At 38.0% G+C, this 7,694-nt stretch overlaps 1 pseudogene; it reads right to left on the minus strand.

Moving 5' to 3' along the window:
* Gm4899 (predicted gene 4899) lies at positions 4,009-5,644 on the minus strand (annotated as a pseudogene).

Genomic DNA, 7,694 nt, shown 5'->3' on the forward strand with positions numbered 1-7,694 from the left:
CAGGTAAATGGAGATTGTTACATGACCTAAGAGCCATTAATGCACAAATGCAAGTTATGGGTCCTGTACAAAGAGGACTCCCTCTACTCTCAGCTCTACCTAAGGATTGGAGAATTATAGTAGTAGATATTAAGGATTGTTTCTTTTCCATTCCATTAAATAAGAAAGATAAACCTAGATTTGCATTCACCTTGCCTTCTATTAATCATATGGAGCCTGATAAAAGGTACCAATGGCGGGTATTACCCCAAGGAATGGCAAATAGCCCTACAATATGTCAGTTATATGTAGGAAAAGCTTTGCAACCGGTTAGGGATAGTTTCCCCTCCTTAAAAACTTGTCATTATATGGACGATATAGTGATTTGTGGACCTGAAGAAGAAAGTATACAGCAAGCTTATGGCTTGCTTAATGAAACTTTAAAAAATAATGGCTTGATTATTGCACCAGAAAAAGTACAGCAGTCTAATGTTAGTCATTTTTTAGGAGCCACTATTACTTTACGATGTGTCACCCCACAAAAGATTAGTATAAGAAAAGATCATCTAAAGACATTAAATGATTTTCAAAAATTATTAGGAGATATAAATTGGATTAGACCTTATTTAAGGATCCCTACTTCGGAATTAAAACCTTTATTTCAAATTTTAGAAGGAGACTCACATATTACCTCATTGAGACAATTAACACCTGAGGCTTCTGATGTTCTTAGGAAAGTGGAAAAGGCGATCCAAACAGCACAGTTAACTCGTATAAATGAGCAAGAACCTTTGTGCCTATGCATATTACGCACCATCAATTTGCCAACTGCTGTGTTATGGCAAAATGGTCCTTTAGTATGGATACATCCACATATATCCCCTAATAAGACTATAGAGCATTATCCCACCATGGTAGCAAATATGGCCCACAAAGGGATAAAAACTTCAATTACTCACTTTGGAAAAATGCCTGATAGCATAATTGTCCCTTATACTGTCGCACAAATGCAAATACTGTGTGCTACTATAGATGAATGGGCCATTCTTAGATGCAGTTTTTTTGGTTTAATTGATAATCATTATCCTAAACATCCGTTATTACATTTTATGTTATTACATCCAGTAATATTTCCAAAGGTAACAGCTAATACCCCTATAAAGGGAGCCATTGATATTTATACAGATGGATCAAAAACAGGAATTGGAAGTTATGTAATCAATGAAAAGGCTGTAAGGTTGCAATTTACCCCGGAGCCCCTCAATTGGTAGAATGTTTGGTGGTTTTAGAAGTTTTTAAAAGATTTCCTATGGCCATAAATATTATCTCTGATTCTGTTTATGTAGTTAATGTGGTTCTAGCATTAGAGACTGCCGGAAATTTTAAACAGTCTAGTCCTGTATCTGAAATTTTGATGAAAATACAAAATTGTATTTTGATGCGTGAGCATCCCTTTTATATTCAACATATTAGAGCACATACATCATTACCTGGACCTATGGTTAAGGGAAATGCAATTGCTGACTCAGCCACCAGAGACATGGTTTTCCTATCACAAAGTTCTATAGAAAGTGCTAAGAATTTTCATCAGCTTTATCATGTCCCTGCTTCTACATTACGACAAAAATTTAAGCTCACACGAACAGAAGTCCGAGATATTGTCCTACAGTGTGGTAAATGTGTAGAATTTATTAATGCACCTTCCGTGGGTGTTAATCCTCGCGGATTGCGACCCCTAGATGTTTGGCAAATGGACGTCACGCATATCCCATCTTTTGGGAAATTACAATATGTACATGTATCTATTGATACCAGTTCTGGTGTCCTACATGCCTCTCCCTTGACAGGGGAAAAAGCAGTTCATGTCATATCTCACTGCTTAGAGGCTTGGGCTGCATGGGGCAAGCCCCTAGTGTTAAAGACAGATAATGGTCCTGCATATACTTCTTCTAAATTTAGCCAATTTTGCAAACAAATGCAAGTAAAACATATTACTGGATTGCCCTATAATCCACAGGGCCAAGGCATCATTGAGAGAGCCCACCGCACTCTGAAACAATATTTGCAAAAACAGAAAGGGGAAATAGAGGCTATGACGCCAAAGATGGCTCTATCCCTTGCAATATTTACTCTTAATTTTCTAAAATTAGATGATGCTGGAAGATCACCAGCAGAAAGGCATGGACAATGGCCTCAATCGCCCAATGAAATGGTCAAATGGAAAAATGTCCTTGATAATAAATGGTATGGCCCGGATCCTATCTTAATCAGGTCCCGGGGAGCTATTTGTGTTTTTCCACAGGGTGAAGAAAATCCACTTTGGGTCCCGACGCGACTGACAAGGACCCTGAAAGAGCAAGATGAACCCCAAGATGATTCTCCTGCTCCTGATGATTGAAACCAGGATAAGTATACCTTTATGGGCCATAGTAAGATCATGGCCAGTACCTTTACCGGTACATTCCAATTCTTCTACCTAGCCTTTGTTTTTTGCAAAGGAATGTTTTTTGGATGTGCCTTATGCACGACAAACTCCTCAAGAGCCACGGGTGTATAAGAGTACTAGTTTTCATTTAAATTATACATTATGCTTTGTGCATAATGTGGATAAACCTTTTACACCCTGTATATTTTTTAAGAAAAAGATTATCTCTAATTGGGCAGATCAAATTAATACTGCTGACACTATAAGTCAGATAGCAGAAAAAACGTCTGAGGCATTGCTTACCCTGCAAAGGGTGGATTCTCATATCACCTCAGGGTTAATGTTAGTGAATCAGAGAGTGGATATTTTACAACATGACATGGAACAGATGATGGATGTCATACAAATGAGTTGTGTGGCATCCACTTTGCATGTGTGCATTACTCCCAATAGGTACATTAATAATTCTTTTATTAAAAGTACAGACCTATCGAATTACCTGAAGGGGAACTGGTCGCAGGAGCTGGGAAGGTTGCAGACGAGGCTGCAGATGCAGATCCTGAACCTTAATGGGACCAGAGTGGAACCAGTGACCCTTGGAGACTTTACCTCTTGGCTTACCTCTGCTTTTTCTTACTTTAAGGAATGGGTGGGAGTGATTTTGTTTGGTGCTGCCATATGCTGTGGACTGGTGTTCATGCTCTGATTGGTATGCAAATTCAGAACTCAACAAAAACGTTACAAGGTGATTATAACTCAGGCACTTTTAGCTATTGAAAACGGCTCCTCCCCTGAAATTTGGTTATCTATGCTCAAGAATTAGTCAGCATGAGATGGGATGAGAGAGACTCAATGATCATTGATCAGCCCTTGCTCATCAATAGGGTGATCATGATTTCCCCACTAATTCATTTTTTGGCTGGCCTCTTTTGCAGAGTTCGCTCTAGGTCATTTAGCAGTTATTGTCACACAGCACTGCGGTATCCAGAGACGGGCAACTTTCCTCGTGCACAGTCCAACCTAAGATATGGGGCCCGGTGGCGATAGGGTCACCCTATGACGGGTAAGGCTGTGACATTAGAGGAACGACCTAAAACAGGAGCCACGGTGGATGGGCATAATTGCACAGGCCTAGTCCAGCCTCATTTTATTAAAACAAACAGGGGGAGATGTGGGAAGCCACATGTGCCGTTGCAGAGTGGCACTGACTACTGCTGGCCACCACGCATAAGATTGGACAAACAACCAATGTGTACATATGCAGTAAAGTTTTTTGCAAAGACACTGCCTGGCCCAGGCATGATAATGAGGTTCTGTAAGGTACTGAGAGTATAACCAATCAGATGTGAGACATGCAAATGAGGTATGATAATGAGGTTCTGTAAGGTACTGAGAGAGAGTAGCCAATCAGATGAGGAACATGCAAATGAGGCTTAGTGCATAACCAATCCGGGTGTGAGACACGCCCCTCCTAGGCCTATAAAAGCAGCACCAGTTCTGGGCTCGAAGTCTTTTCGCCTCTACAATCAAGCTCTCCCAATAAACGTGTGCAGAAGGATCCTGTTGCAGCGTCGTTCTTCCTGGCCAGTCGAGTGCGCTCAAGAAAAAATAAATAATTTAACTTTATTAAGTCATGACTTTAGCCTTTATACTGATTTGTGGTTTTTAAAAAAATCAGTTCAGAATATTATTGAAAGTGAATATGCACAATAAATAGAAAATGCCTTGTGTGGTGCTGGAGACAAATTAACTACTTACTTATCTGTTGCCTACAGTGGCAGACAAAATTTTGACACACAATCAGCACAAAGCACCTGGAAGGAAGTTTCAAATGTCTAGAAAAGTAGCTCAGAGCTCTGGATCACTCACCAAATAAAACAAAAACAAACAACAACAAAAACAGAATAAAAACCCAACTCAGTACATCTGGGAAACAACTTCCCAACAACACTGAATCATCTACTGCTACCCATAAGAACAATTTAAAATACCCAAAGTGCTAAGACTTCATTAGCAATACTGTAAATCACAGTTTTAATGATAAATATATGATTACTCAAATACCCTAAGCCATATGGCATTCCGAATAACAATAAGTTACAAATACTCTGAACCTAATCTTAAACATGATATGGTTAATATAACACACATTGTATCTCAGCTAACCTTTTCATGTAAGGTGAGAATTAAAAGACTTGTTCATTTGTACACTCAAACGAGGAATGTGGTATCCTAGCAACAGTGATGACATCTGTTATTACAAAGGTTGACAGAGCCTGCAAATGTACATGATACTTAGAGTCACACTTGATTGAAGAAATAATTCTATGTACAAGTGGGTCCATGTTCTATGTGCAAATTTTCAACAGAGCAGGCTTAGAATCCAGGCAGGTTTAACAAATGCTTTCCGACTTCTCAATAGATGGTGAAAGGACTTCCTAGAAGTGAACAAACTAGCCAAGAGTAGGTGGAGGCAGCTTGTATTTTCCTCTTAGGTGTGGTGAATTTCATGAAGCATTAATTCCCGAGGGATGTTTGTCTCTGGACCATACATTTTACATGCTCTTCTTTCAAAAGCTGCTACCATTTGTTTCACAACTTCATCGAAGAACAGTGTAGCGAGCTGAGAGTGCAGAAGGGAGCAGAATTCAAAAGAAATTGAAAAATCCAAGGTACAAGTTTTTGGATAGCCAGGAAGACCTGGGCTAAAACGCCAAATAGTCTCCAAATGATTGAAAAGTTTCCCGTCAGTACAAGATGCCTTTACCAAATGTGGTTTTACCAAGGTTACTATTGATGTGTATCTCTCCAGAACAGGGGGGAACCCAACTTCTAATCTGGTTTTACAGTATCCAGATCGCCTTGATATTATATCTGACTTTTTACACCAAGGAACGAAATGCTGATAGTCCTCCATTCCTGATACTACGTCATGCATTTCTTGCATTGAGTACCCTACAATTCTTCTCTCTGAATAGTCCTTTCGATTATTTACTAATGGCGCAGTGATTCTGAAGAAGGTTCTTGCACAGATCTCTTTAGGCAAAACTGAGGCACATGGTGGAAGGGTTCTGTTCATCAGTATACACAGGCAGCTAAGTATCTGACGTCGTGAGCAGACCCCCGCGCCGGGGCTTCCGTCACGGTGGTCGACTTCAGATGGCACCCTGATGCCACCCTCGCCAGGGCCCTCTGACTGGTACCAGCTGCCAAGATCATCTTTGTGAAGCCAGTAGCCAATCACATGCACAATTTTTAAAGAATATTAAAATATTATCTTAAACCATATCTGTTATGAATATATAAAGAACGAGGTTATATATCTAATTTATTTTATATGGATGGCTTATAGACGGCCTGAGATTAAATTTATCCTGGCATTGTTTTAAAAATGTCCAGGCAATTAGGACAATTTAATAAATGTCTAAAAACTGCCTTCTTAAAAGGACAGCATTTTTTAATGAGTTGTATATGCATAAGCAATTGCAAATTTGAGAATTATAGCATCTAAGGGATGAACAATCTTAAGCAATTGTGAGTTCAGAGATATAGCATTGACTATTAATATACAAAATAAGGTTGGATTGTTTAGTATTTTAAAACACCATCTACAGCACACAACTAGATTATTTGTGCTGAAACAGGGGAAACTGTGTGTCTTAAGGCTCTGCCCCACAGCAGCCCCACAGCTAGCTGGGCCCACGTGGGCCAACGATCCGCTGGGAGGATGAGAAAAATGACTTTACAATATTTTTCTGGCCAAAGAATTGTCTTGGGCACAGCTAATATTTAATTACCAATGAATATAATTAATAACAATTATAAAAGTTTTTTTTTCTAAAACCTCTTGTAGTAAACTAAAACCCTAAGTAATAAAAAGATATTGTCTCTGAATCTTTTGGGTGAGAGCAAGGATTTAAGGTAAACTTTTCTTGAGAAGCATAAGTTAATAAAAATACTTTCCACTTAGGAAACAAATACACTGAAAGATTTAAACTTTTAGCTTCTTGTATAGAAGCAGAGACAATAAAAAAAATCCTTTTTACATAATGTAAAGTTACATTAGCCATACCTAGAGGCAAAATTTTTCAGTGATTACCAGTTCACTAGAAGCAAAACTCTTTGAATTTAAGCATTATTTTAAACATCTGAATAGATCTGCAACAAAGCTAAAAAGAAATTTCCTTGAACACAGGAAAACACAAGAAGTGCCACAAACCCTTCTGGGGCTCTCCTGAGCCCTGTATTGACTCAAACGGAAAATAATTTTTAATCTGAGCATCTTGGCCCTCTTGTAATAAGGACCGATTCTAGAGGAACAATTTAACTGTTTATGCCTCTAATTTTTGATACTCTTTTTTAAAGATGACTTACAGTTAAAACGTTTTTCACAACTTTAGTGTTGTGAAAAAATTGCCCATACTGCAGTTTCCTGCCAGGCAGCAACTATAGCCAAACTGATTGTTTGAGGGTCTAATCTATGCACAAAGATAAACATAGCTAGATAACACTGTCCCAGTTTTGTATGAAGTGAGCTGTATTAGCGCTCTCATAAGATGATTACTCTTGCAATAATCTTAATTAACAATATATGGGTGAGTAGAAAATCTTAAATTTGCAATCAAACTGCAATCTGTAGTCAATGGAACACTGGCAGTTTTAACCAGAATTTTCAAGTTTTTTATGTAACGTTAGGATAATATCTAAAACCTTGGGAAAGCAATACCCAAGTTTAAAACAATTTATCATCTATAAAGTCAATATCAGAAGCATTACTATTTTATTACGAAGTTTGGCTGCCAATTAATACCTATGAATACATGCAAGCTTTAATGCTTTAATAAAGAGACATTGTTTTGAATCTTATCTTTAATTTTACTTTTTAGGATAGGAACTACATTAATTATTATCTAAACTAGAAATATCTTTAGAGACCCAGCCTCTTGGCCTGCCTTATGCCATGTGTCGGAAGGACTCTAAACTTGATTTATCAATTTTAAGACTAACCATCTTTAGCAATGTAGCAATTATTAATCTTAACCAACAACTTATGAGCTGATTGTGAAAACATGCAGAGCATATTACCAATAAAAAAGAACCAAATAAATCAGTTACATTTAGACCAATCAGAGAATATTAATTTTTCTAGCTACAATCATAGAATAAAAGGCACTTTATCATTTGTCAAACACATTAATCACGAACCATTTATCAGCTTTTTTACCCCGAAACTAAGAGGCTGTAGACTCGCCCTTTTTACCTAAAACAAACAGTTTTTCTAGTAGGGACC

The sequence above is a fragment of the Mus musculus genome, chromosome 8 (genome assembly GCF_000001635.26).
Source record: "Mus musculus strain C57BL/6J chromosome 8, GRCm38.p6 C57BL/6J".
NCBI classification, from domain to species: Eukaryota; Metazoa; Chordata; class Mammalia; order Rodentia; family Muridae; genus Mus; species Mus musculus.